This window comes from Lycium ferocissimum, chromosome 3 (assembly GCF_029784015.1).
Source record: "Lycium ferocissimum isolate CSIRO_LF1 chromosome 3, AGI_CSIRO_Lferr_CH_V1, whole genome shotgun sequence".
Taxonomy (NCBI): Eukaryota; Viridiplantae; Streptophyta; class Magnoliopsida; order Solanales; family Solanaceae; genus Lycium; species Lycium ferocissimum.
In genome coordinates, this window is record NC_081344.1 from 12,152,962 (window position 1) to 12,165,748 (window position 12,787).

The following is a 12,787-nucleotide window of genomic DNA, read 5'->3' on the forward strand; positions in this document are numbered from 1 at the left end:
TCTGTTGGGAAGTTATTACAAGATGGGACAAACGGATAGCTGAAGCTTAAATGTTCTTGATTGTGATGATCCATCAGTTAGTCAGAAACTCTGTTAGCAGTGGGCTAGCAGCTTTGCTGAGCAAGGCATGGACTTGGCTAAAATGTCAAGTGAATGTAGCCAGCGTTCCAGAGGGTTCACTTGCGTCAGAAACTTGTCGGTTCAAAGGGTCTAGTCATGTGATGCAATAAGTCAGAGTTGTTGGCCATTTTGAAGAGGGGAAATAGAAAACAACAAATTTTCTTTCGAACAGTCTAAGCTTCGGTTGAGAAAAGGGACATGCCGATGAGTCAGGTGGTCAGGAAAAAGCCATGATTGCCAAATCGAGCAACTATGTTATGGAGAGCTACGAGCCATAGACTATAAACTTTAGGGATTGATCGTGAAGATCCTATTGTGGATGCGACGGACACATTAGTTGAGTGTCTTTCCAGGATGGATGGACTTGAGCCTTGCCTGAGGGCACTGGAATGCGTCCTTCTCGAGACTTGGACGTGGTGATAAAGATGACAGACGCCTATCCATCTTAAGGGTTGCAATGAATGGAAGGTGAGCCCCTCAAAAATCATGTCGAACAAGTAGGCTTGGTGCCTACAAGATGGGGTAAGCTTGGCTTGCAGGATTCAGTGCTATGTTCGGCGCGAGACGAACTAGCACCTCCAACTTTGAGCTCTACATATTTGGGTGATGCTAAATCTAGAACGAGGTGTGCCAGTGGGCCGTGATAACGTAGCGAAGGGCCTGAGAGCTAGATTTCTTATGGGATGTTCCAGTGTCACAATGAGGTGGAGGCATCCACCATGTTTTGTGAAAGGGAAAGCCAAACCATTTTAATGGAAAGGCAAAATCAGAAGGGAGCCAAACTACAGAGGTAGGGGCGCATGATCAAAAACCAAGCTGAACCGCTAGACACAGAGGCAATGTTGGTTAGAGTATGGAATTACGTGGAGCAGGAAGAGGATCGAGTCGAACTGCGTGAAGCGGAGAGATCCTTAAAAGGAAGGTGAACCATTTTGTAGGGAGGCAAAGCTGGAATTGGGCCAAACTGCAAGGGCAGAGCGACAAAGATAGAATTAGGCCAAACTGCAAGAGCAAGGTGGCAATACTGAAAGTGAGCCAAACCAGCAGTGTGGAGAGGCAGATGTGGGGAACGTGTTGAACCACCAGAGTGGGGAGATATAAGAGTTGGCTGTGGAAATTGTGGGGGAAGCCGTGAGGGGCGAAGCCATGGGCTGAATCACAAACATGAGGAGGCGAAGTAAAAGTGGGATTAGCTAAGATTTGAATTTGGATGGATTTCCAAGTTTGAGAATGTGGTCTTTCCAGAGCTAAAGAGTACTGGGGTTCACCGAGCGCCCGGGGAACCATAGAGATAGAACCAAGTACCGAGGTACACCGGGAGCGTAAGGGATCTACCGAGGAAGTGACGGTTTGAGAATAAAGATGTTGTTCAGAATGGGCGAAGCTACAACTTTGAGAAAATGAAGTACTCACCAGAAGTACGTCCCAAGAACTTGACGAGTGCTAGAGGGTGCAAAGTATATAAAGTGCCAAAGACACTACAGTGAAGCGTGGGTCATGCAGGGGCCGTGTTACAAGCTAAATGGGACAGATTATATTTGAAAAGCCGCTAGTGTCAGTGTGTGGGCAAAGCTAACTTCGAGTTATGGGGTCGAGACTAGATTTGCTTATGCAGCTGATATAGTGGGATCTTCCAGAGGGAACCTGTTACCCCTCCTAGTTAAACGTTGAGTTCCATAGGCGTCAACCGCTTAATTGTGAACACTGCAGTGATACAAAGCAAAAGCCCAGAGTGAAGTTCATGAAATCTAGTTTTCAACACAAAAAATCACTCCTCAATAGGACATTGGGATAAGGAGATATGGACGATACAAGTTGGGATGGCAGGCCAGGGAAATAGCCTGCGTGAACGCGCCAGGGAGTGGCGCAAACGCGTAAGAGGCCAAGGGCCAACTCAGCTCGAACGCGCCACCACGGGCGAGAACGCGCGCGCGCGGCAAATTTTAGGTTCGGGTCGGGGATGAAGATAATATATATATATATATATATATATATATATATATATATATATATATATATATATATATATATGACATTTGGAGACGGTATGGTGTAAATTAGTTCATATGTTACTTGATGAAAAGCCTCGTAACCGTAAGCTAAGGTGGAGCCCACATGCTGAGATTTTATAAAGGACATATGAAAAGCTATATGAGTAGTACATGGGAAGTTGAGCAAGTCTCAAGAAGGATCGTTAAGCCAAATATGGGTATAAGCCCTCCAAAAGGATGATTTAAGGATACGTTTTCGGATGATCTGACTTGAAGAGGCCAAAACGCCATTATAAGTTTGGAATTTAGAAACGCACTACAAACGAAAGTTGTATATAATTGAATTAGCTTTCCAACCATAGGTCGTGGGCCTTAATACCATATCGGGATCAAGAGTTATGACCTTTTTACTGAACGAACGCGCAGGCAGAAAAATAAGCCTGCGCGAACGCGCCAGGAAGCAGCGCGATCGCGCTGAACACTTTTTGAATTGGGGCAGGCAGATTCTAAAATGTTATAGATGGGGGCTTATCCCTTTATTTTCAGACCAAACACTCCTAAATGTTCCCAAAAACTCGGATAGTTCTCTGACCTCCGTCGTCAAATTTTAGCTCGGATCAAGTATAATTCCCGAATTTCGATCTAGGTAGCGTACAGTTGCGATTACAAAATCATATAGCAACGCGTTTGGCTCAGTTCAAGGTGGGAAAAAGTGAAGATATAGCAATATTATCGGGAGAAAGGTATGAATCTCTTATTATTAATGTTAATCTTGGTTTACTTACAGGAATAGAGCGATTAGATAGCCATATAACGGAGTAGACATCACTCTTTACCATATACCAGTAGGAAGCAAAAAAGCTTTTATTACTGCTTGGTTGCTTTATTTCTTACTTACATAAGAATTACTATTTTACACGACTTATTAACACCGGCAGTAAACTATCTTTGTAATTTCCGTTCCTACGCGTGATGATAACAATTATGTTGACTCAACCTATTAGTCTGTATTATGAGACTTTCTAAAGAGCACATACTTGTTGATATGCACTTCTCTCAGGGTAAAATACTATTCAGGTACCTTGGAGTGGCTTTGTCATCTAGAAAGTTGAGCATCCAGTAGTGTATGCCTGTTGTGGGAAAAATGGTAGCAAGAATCAAAACTTGGACAACAAAGTTCTTGTCATATAGTGGGAGGTTGCAGCTGATAAAGAGTGTCTTGTTTGAAATGCAAACATATTGGGCTCAAGTATTCCTACTCCCTAAGAAGATCACTAAGTTAATCATCAGCACCTGCAGAGCTTTCTTATGGACAGGGAGTGCTACAGCATCAAGGAAAGCTTTAATAGCTTGGGATAGATTATGCCTACCCAAATCAGCAGGACGGCTGAACATTGTAGATATTTACCACTGGAAAAGGGCAGCAATTTGTAAACTGCTTTGGGCATCACTATGGGAGAGTGATCTGAACAGTCCGGTGCTAGATAATGTGCCTCCAAACTTGTATACTTCATGAACCAACTGGAATTTCCAAATGCCCAGTGGATCAAACTATATATTCTTTCTCCAGCATCTCTTTTGTAGCACCAAGAATATTGACACAGCCCCATCTAGTACACTGTCCAAGTCCTATCTCCTGCACACATTCCTGAAATTCTGCCACTTCCACAACATGAACTGGCTGCGCATTTATCCTGTCATCAACAGATAGAACTGTATTAAAATCCCCTGAGATCACCGAAGGCTTAGGCATGTTGGCATTCATGACTCTGAGTTGTTGCCGAATTCCTCTTCTTTCAACAATTGCATTGAAGCCATACACGAAGGTCATGTGACACCTAAATGTATCCCCAATCTCCTCAACTTCACACCCGGGCATCTGAATATAGAAAATTCACCCTTACTTTCTGATGCTTCGAGCAAATCCACAACCTTCCATTAGGTACTGCTGGGTTATCTGTTAATACTTCTCATTCCGGTCCCAATTTCTTCTAAGTCTTCTTTGTTTTATGAGCTTTTACACCCTACTAAATCTACTTTATTATTCATCAAAAAGGTAAGCAGTCCTTTTTGTTTAAAGGGTTGGTTCAACCCTCTTATATTCCATGAACAGAAGATCATGGAGGATGTTTTCTTGCGTTGCCCCTTTTATTACCCTTGTCAGCTACTCCACCTTCATGAATTCTTGGACTGCTGACTCTATTCTGATGAAGTAACCCATCCACATCTATATTGCTCACATCCTTACCTAGCTCAGATGATGCTTCATCAGTTACTTTCGACTTCCCCTTTGCTTTGAGCTTCTCCATCCCTTGCACTGTCTGAGTCACCTGCATTGGTTCATTATTGTAAAATTTGGTTTTATTTGGTATTCAATTTTTTCTCCTTGTAGCCTAAAGGGTAGTTAGTACAGCTGCATAATATGGTATTCAAGTTCTACATTTGGCATTGGATCTAAATCTAAATTATTAAAACTAAATAAATTTGCTCTTTTTTGCAGGATCTAAGGTCTTATAAGCTGTTCACGAAATTGACGAGAACAAATAAGAGGTAGTTTTTTTTTTTTTTTTTTTTTACTTATAACCAATTGAAGCAAGAAAAGTGTATTAGGAATTTCATTTTAACATTTATGTTGTTTCCGGCATATTTCAAACCTTTTAGCACGGTTCTTCAACCCATTTCCCATTTTGAAGTGCTAAGTTTAGTTTTATTTTGCTGGTGCAAGTGGGGTCCTACAGTTTCTAGAAGGAATATATTGTCAACTGTGTCTTTCTGTGTAGAGTGGCGAAAAACTTGACAAGTCTATGGAACTCAACATTAAATGTGATCCTTTATGCGACAGGTTGTTGGACTACCCTGCTCCTTCTTTTATCATGTACGAAAACAGTCATTATGTTTTGACACTATATTTCAGCCCCATCTGTGGAAAAGACAGTGGCCGAAATGACACCAGCACTAACAGAAGAGAGAACTCCCCTGTGGCAGAGAAGCCAGTGGCTGAAGAAGCAGCAAAAAAAAGAAACAGAAGCTATAGGAATGTCAATACTAACAAGGATTATAGCCACAAAAGAATTATTCCTCAAGCTCCAAGCATGGTTTCTCAGGTTTCCACAGTTATTTTCCAAAATTCAAATAGCAATAAATACCTAATATAATAGCTATGATTTTAGAAACACGTAAGTGAAGCTAATTCTATCAGTATTATAACAAATTAGCACAAAAAACATGTACATATGTAGAAAATATCAAACATGTTGAATCACCTAATATATAACTATGTTCAGTGAAGGAGTTTGTGTTGCCAGTTTCAAGCTCGTGCGCATAGTCAAATGCTATATAAACAAGCTTTTCTTTATAAACAACATCGCTGTCAACAACAGGTCTGAATAACTTTTATGCTAGTACCATCACCCTTTGTCGACTTCTAATAAATGTGAATGGAAGCAACAACTTACACCTCTTGCTTAATTCTACTCCTCCTTATAGGGCGTTTAAAGAGCGCGATCCTCCTTGTGCCAACATATATCCAATGGCATAAGTGATGTGACACTATCAACTACTTAGTCTCATTCAAGAGTTCAGTATGTTACTCTTACACGTGCCATCTCCTTACTGAGGATCTTCAACGAGTTACGTATAATTTTGGTTTGACGTATGCCACTGAGAAAGCATAACCTTTCCAGCGAAGAAAGGTGTCTACACAATCACCAAAATGCAGGATAATACCCATCATAAGTTATTGCTTATCAAGTCAGTTCAGCAAATAAAGTTTCTATAAAGAGGACAACATATCCTGAAAGGAACCTGAATGCCAAGATTAACCGATAGGGCTGTAGACACTGCTTCCAGAGCATCAACAGAAAACCAGCCAACATTTCAGGCAGAAACTGTTCAGCTGTCAGTCTGATCTGGCAAGAAATGCTTTACCCGTAAAGTAAAGCAAGAGACAGCCAATCCTTTCTTAGGGTTTCAAGTAATTCATCCTAGTAATATTCTTCTTATAAAAAAAATAAGGATATGAGTAGTCTTGATTCCCACATACACTTTCTAGAGGGCTATACATTCTCTTTGATGGATCTCAGACACTTTTGCATTATCACATCTGATTGCTGGGTCCAAAATCACACAGAAATAGAACAAGCGTAACAGAGAGTGCATTGCTTCTTTATGCAATTCCACTTCCACACAGTTGATTACATATATATTAGTAGTCATGACCAGCGAGTATCTTAAATGTCGTATCTATTCCCTGGAATGCAGGACAACGACTAGTTCTAATAATTGTAGTGACAATACCGCATCCAATTAGCATATGAGTGTGGACCTCAGAAGTTCTTCTAAATCATAAGTAGAAATTCATTTATGAGCATACCAATTGATAAAATAGCATCAACCATGTAATTGCAATATAGTACTTCTTTGGCTCCTAAGATCCAACAAAATTTCATTGCATGATGGACTAAAACATTATTAAAAAAATTTGATGACAAAGGCTTGAACTCACATTTGCCTTAACCTAGTCTACTCGATCCCCATTCCATGATGTCTCCAAATTTGATCTAATTCTTCATCTTGGCACATATCGCAACCATTTTTTGAGAGTCAATACAGCATCAGAATCCTTAGAACGATTCTTAATCGTTGTAGACCTAGTTATTTCTAATGGCAAAAATCTATCAATGTTCTCACTCAGGAACTTTTGATTTCAAATTAATCGGCAGCTCCCTAACGTCAAAATGCACTTGAATCAAAGAGATTAATTTGTCTAAGGCAGAGTCTCCGTATTACGAACCAATGACCTGTCACTACTCACTAGTTTGTGACACTACTTTGATGCGAACTCTATAGTAATAGAAATTCTTCAAGTGACTTTTATGCATGTCGTAGCACAAATTTATACATCTAGATTAAATGCAATCATGTGAATGAGAAGCGGAGATCCATTGCCAGATGGGCTACAGTAACAAATGTTTTCAGGAAACAACTCTAATAACTTTTGCAGTCAATTCTTATCCACCAATATGATTAATAAAATTCCTGCATAAGAGATAAATTTATTTCAAGAAAGTAAAAGGAACTCTAGGCAAACCAAAATTAAAGGCATGCAATCAATAAATTTAAGAATAGTTGATTACAATTGTCTGGAAAAGAAAATCAAGACTTTAAATGCGTTCCTTGAAATTAAGCAGCTTCTTCGTTTACCTCTATATGGGGACTAGTGATATAGAGTTACCTGAAAGCCCTACAATAATATAATGGAACTGAAACCAATCCTCCCATACCGTTCGCATCCTGTCAATATTAGCAGAATATAGAACGGCAAAGACACGTGGCTAATGTTTCTGGGTTCAACTCCAAAATAGTTGCCTGAAGTATATTGTTTTGCTGATTTTTCAAATTTAGTGACGTTTTAATTTCTTATGGATGTGATTATTATTTCGGTTGTCGTTTGAATTATTATCACCCAATTCGCTTTGTTGTCTAAGTGACTTACCATTTATATTTGTTTTGTTGTCTGAGTGACAAAGAAATTCTTTTGTTATTTTCCTGAAAAGCAGTAGTAAGGTACTTCTATTCCCGGTTCCTTCTTTATATACTTTTTGTTCATCATCCCAACTTGTGAGAAATCTGGCAAGTCTTGGAAAGTTCAGGTAGGATTTGATGAGAGTGTAGATTCTTGAGGGGGAAAATGTGACTTTCGAAATTTGAAAATATAATGGAAAATCTTTACATTTTTGCGCTCATGGACCCTCTAATTTTACCTTCTAAGCTAATAGACTAATCAAACAAACAATTGCCTATTTTCAAGTATTTTTTACTTACTCATGTTCTCTCTATGTTAAAAAAAATTGATCCAGCGACCTAGACACAGACAAGTTGAGTGCAGAAAAATCTAGGCTTATGTACTGAAAAGAAGTTATACAGTGTTTTTAATTGTAATAATTCGTGGTTTCTCACTTTCCAAAGTTTTTATATGTTCCTACGGGTACACACTTTTTTATATTAGATACCGGGTATATTTTAACTTACATTGGGCATTGTGGTCTGACTTCTAAGGTTCTCTCTCACCAACTTGCGCGGTGAAAAAAATATGGCATCAAATGGTTCTAAATGTTGATATAGTAATTCAGGATTTTCCTGTGCAGTTTCTCATTTCATTATTGTCTGAGCTTTGATCCAACAAGTAGAACCTAAGAAGTCTAGTGTGCTGACATTTATCATACATACTTGCCAGGTCATAATTATTGTAACAATTGAGAAAACCAAAAGAAGATTTTTACATGTGAAATGTCATACTTCCATAAACAACCAATAAGATCGTCGAGAGGTGGACATTATTAATATAGATTGTTCTATTTCTTTCATTCAAGTAGATTTCACAAAAGAAAGAAAGAAGTTTGCTTAAAGTTTATGTGACTTGTAACCCTCTAAGTACTTTCTATGGGGATGTATCTATTCTCATTATGCAATTTTCACATTGATAGCATTATGTCTTCCTATCATTGGGTTGAGTTACGGATAGTTGGTCCGGCAAATTCAGGCATAGCTGCTACATATTCTATCTAGAGTGAACTTTTAGGACAAATTTACTTGATGGAAATACATAATTAGTTCATAACTCCGTTTTTCATGAAGTAAGATGATGATGGCAGAAAACAATCGGTCGTCGCTGAAAAGATAACTACATATCCAGGATAGGATTTTAGATGAATGTTAGAAGCGTACAATTATTTTATCTTAAGAGTCGAATGTCTATAATCGATGTAAAGCTAAAGATGGTTTGTGTTCTTTTAACTTTTTCACCAGATTAGCAACATAGATGCACACTTGCAGATTTTCTGGAAGTTCTCTATTTCAGTTATCTATTTTTGTGTCAAAAGAAGGAAAGGTCACTGTGCCTTGCATGTACAAATATTGGTAGGATAGATCCTTCGGGCATTCATCAGAATTGGTAATCAAACAAAATTGGATTAGAGATATTGTACTTGAAAATAACCAAATAGATGGAAAGGGACGAAATGAATTTTGTGTGTGCTGCTTATTTAGTAGATCTGGTTTTTGATATGGATAGTGCAAAGTTGCTTAAAGATATGGACTGGAGGAGACTTCATGTGTTCTGGTGGTTCGCTTGCTTGTTGGTGCTTTTGAGGTAGCTTTCAAATTTAATCCTCTATTCCATTAATTTAAGGCTCTTCTCCCATTTGGATGGTAAGGACATATTAGCTTCTATTAGGCATGCTTCATTTTTTGTTGTACAATTTTCAGATACAAACAGTTATGGAGGAGTACATGAAATCAAACACAATTGTCCCTATCAGAAAGGTTGGGTATGTGCAAGCAAGTAGCAGAAACCACTTGCTATCCATCTGTTGGGTTGTGTGATGATGGAAAGAAAAGAGTATAAGAATCTGGGCAAAGACTAAACTTTTAGATGCTGCAAAGTTTCAATTAAGGCCTTTTGAGAGAACTCTTTGTTTTTTCTTCATCAATTGTCCTCCAATCAGAACTCCCCCTCCCCCCTCCCCCCCCCCCCCCCCCCCCCGGCCCTTCTTCAAATCTTCTTGAAAGGAGAAGAGTATAAGAACGCTCAGAGATGGTTTGCGATAACTATTGAAGCTGGTCATGTTTATTCCTTAGCAGACATCGCCACATCCAAAAAACTAGGACAGCCTTATGTACAAGGAACACATCATTTTGTTTATAGACATACTAACTTGATTGTACATCAAAAGTGTTATGTTACTTTAACTCCGTCCGCAGGCGTCAATCGTTTTAACATATTATGTTCTTCCATTTGCTATTTTTTGTTCTATTTTTCTTCTTTACTGACATTTTTGATCACCAAATGACTATGCAAAACATCTAGAAAATAGCAACAACTTGTGAACATAAAATGTCATTTTTTTGCGCGGATTGCCCTTCTTTTGGGGTGGTCTTTAAATTTTGCCCCTCAAATTTGTGGTCTTTAAATTTTGCCTCTCATATTTTGATGTCATTTAAGTTGTGCCCTTCGCTTGGAAAGGTGGGCGAATACATGAAGTTCGGTTCGAACCCCCGCTCGAGCATAAAATAAAAAAAAAAATAATTTCGCAAGGCAAAGACGGGGGAGTATATGCGGATCCGGCATACAATCTTTAAGGAAAAGCTACGGTTATGCGGATCGGCATAACTAAAAGTCTGCCCCATAAAATTTTTCCTAAGACATAGTTTAGTTATGCCTTATGGGGGCGAATTTTAGTTAAGGCATAACAAAATTATGCCCCATAAGGCAAGAACTTTCCTTAAGGCATAGATTTTGCCTTATAAGGCAAAGTTTAAGTTATGCCTTAAGGAAAAATTTCCGCCTTATGGGCATACTTTTAGTTATGTCTTTGAGGCATACTTTTTAGTTAAGGCATAACTAAAAGTTTACCTTGAAAAGTTAAAAAATATATATATATATATATATATATATATATATATATATATATATATATATATATATATATATATAGGCAAAGTCGCCCCTCTGGCAAACTTTTAGTTAAACATAACTAAAAGTCGCCCCCTCCTCGACGTAACTTTTAGTTAAACATAACTAAAAGTACGCGAGAGGGCATAGCAAAATTTAAACTTTGTCTTATAAGGAAAAATTTTAGTTATGCCTTAAGGAAAACTTACGTCTTATGGGGCATACTTTTAGTTATATTTTATGGGACACACTTTTAATTAAGGCATTACTAAAAGTTTACCTTGAAAAGTTAAAAAAAAAATATATATATGCTTCAAGGCAAAGTCTGCCCCCTCCGGCACACTTTAGTTATGTTTAACTAAAAGTCTGCCGGTGGGGGCATACTTTTAATGGGCAAACTTTTATGGGACCGGCATATACTTGTGAAGGAATTATCAACGTTATGCCGGATCCGGCATACTTATGCCAAGTCTGCCTATAAGGCATAAGTATGCGGGTCCGATAACTTTGGTAATTCCTTCACAAGTGTATCTTGGTGGGGCATAGCGAATTTTAAACTACTTGCGAATTTTTTTTTTTTTTTTTTTTTTGAATTTTGACTGTGTGTGGGTTCGAACCTGGAACCTATGGGTTTTAGCCGAAGAACAAAATTTAAAGATTCCAAATATGAGGGGCAAAATTAAAGACCACCCCAAAAGAAGGGCAATTCTGCGAATTGCCCATAAAATGTTAGGCTCGTGCTCAACACGGGCCATGCCCATTTAGTTATTTTATAAATGTATGTTTTACATCTTGTTTTTTGCGCGGATTGCCCTTCATTTGGGGTGATCTTTAATTTTTTCCCTTCAAATTAGTGGTCTTTAATTTTTATCATTCGCCTAATACGCCGAGGTTCTGGGTTCGAACCCAGCTCAATAAAAAAAAAGGAATTTTCGCAAGGCAGTGAAAACTCTTCTTTCAAAAGTTTGTCCATGCAAAACTCTGTCTTAAGGCAGAGTTTTGCATGTAAAATTCTGCCTTACGAATCCAAACTCTACCTTGCGAAATTTTTAAAATTTTTTAACTGAGCGGGGTTTCAAATCTGAAACCAAGGAATTTTTAGCGAGGGGCAAAAATTAAAGACCACTAATGTGAGGGATAAAAATTAAAGACCACCCCTAGCGAAGGGCAATCCTGCAAATTGCCCGTTTTACATTATTATTTGTTTTCATATTGGGCATTATGAAAACTTCGTCTCTTCTATATTATTATTAGGGGAACTTTCATAAATACAAGATATATAGGAGTTAATTATATAATCTACAACTAATTGAGAAGAGCGTCGGAAGAAACCAAGTGAAAATAAAGTCAAAAAGAGGCCAAACTGGATAGTTTTGCAAAAACCGTCCAGTGCAAAAATGGGACAGTTTTGCAAATCTAAAAACTTGGGGCTTATTTTGTTATTTTTGGACTTGGAAAAAGTTGGGAACTACAAAAGTAAGAGATGGGGCAAACATTTATCATCTTTGGCCATATTTACAAGCTTAGAGAGCTAGGGTTTTTGCATCCACACTTGGGATTGAAGATTTGAAGATCTTGATAAGAAATTTCTTAATTCTTTACTCATTTCTTCAATTCTTGCTTTGTATTGTATATCTAAGTGTGTAGAATTTTATTCCATCACTTCAATCTTGTTTATGAAAATATTCATTTGCAAAGTTGGATGAAATCTCTTATTATGCTTATGTATTGAATGATTTTTATTTCTAATGAAGTGGATTAATATTTTTCTATCAACTCTTCATGCTTTAATGTCTCTTAATGGTTGCAAACATTATTTGTGCCTAAGTACTTTTACTTTGCTTGAGAAAGAAAGTGAAAGTTAGGAAAAGAGTTAGATAGCAAGGATTTGAGTCATTAAATCCATCTAATAACTTGAGCTAGAGATAGGATAGTTAACTCGAGGTTGAATTGATTGTGTTTAACATCACACTCTAAGGCTTGAGAAAGCTTAGAGTGAAATTCATTGATTTGGTTGATATACTTTCAATGAGATTTTAGAAATCATTATCTATTAACATAAACCCGCTCATAGTTGTAAAATTGTAAAATACATTGGATCATTACTTGAGAGTAATTTCTCTTGTTTTCCTTTACTTGTGAGGCCATTGATCATTTTATTTGCTTTCTAGGTTAGTTGCATGGGGAACAATTTGGCATATTGAGTTAGTTTGGGATTTAAGCT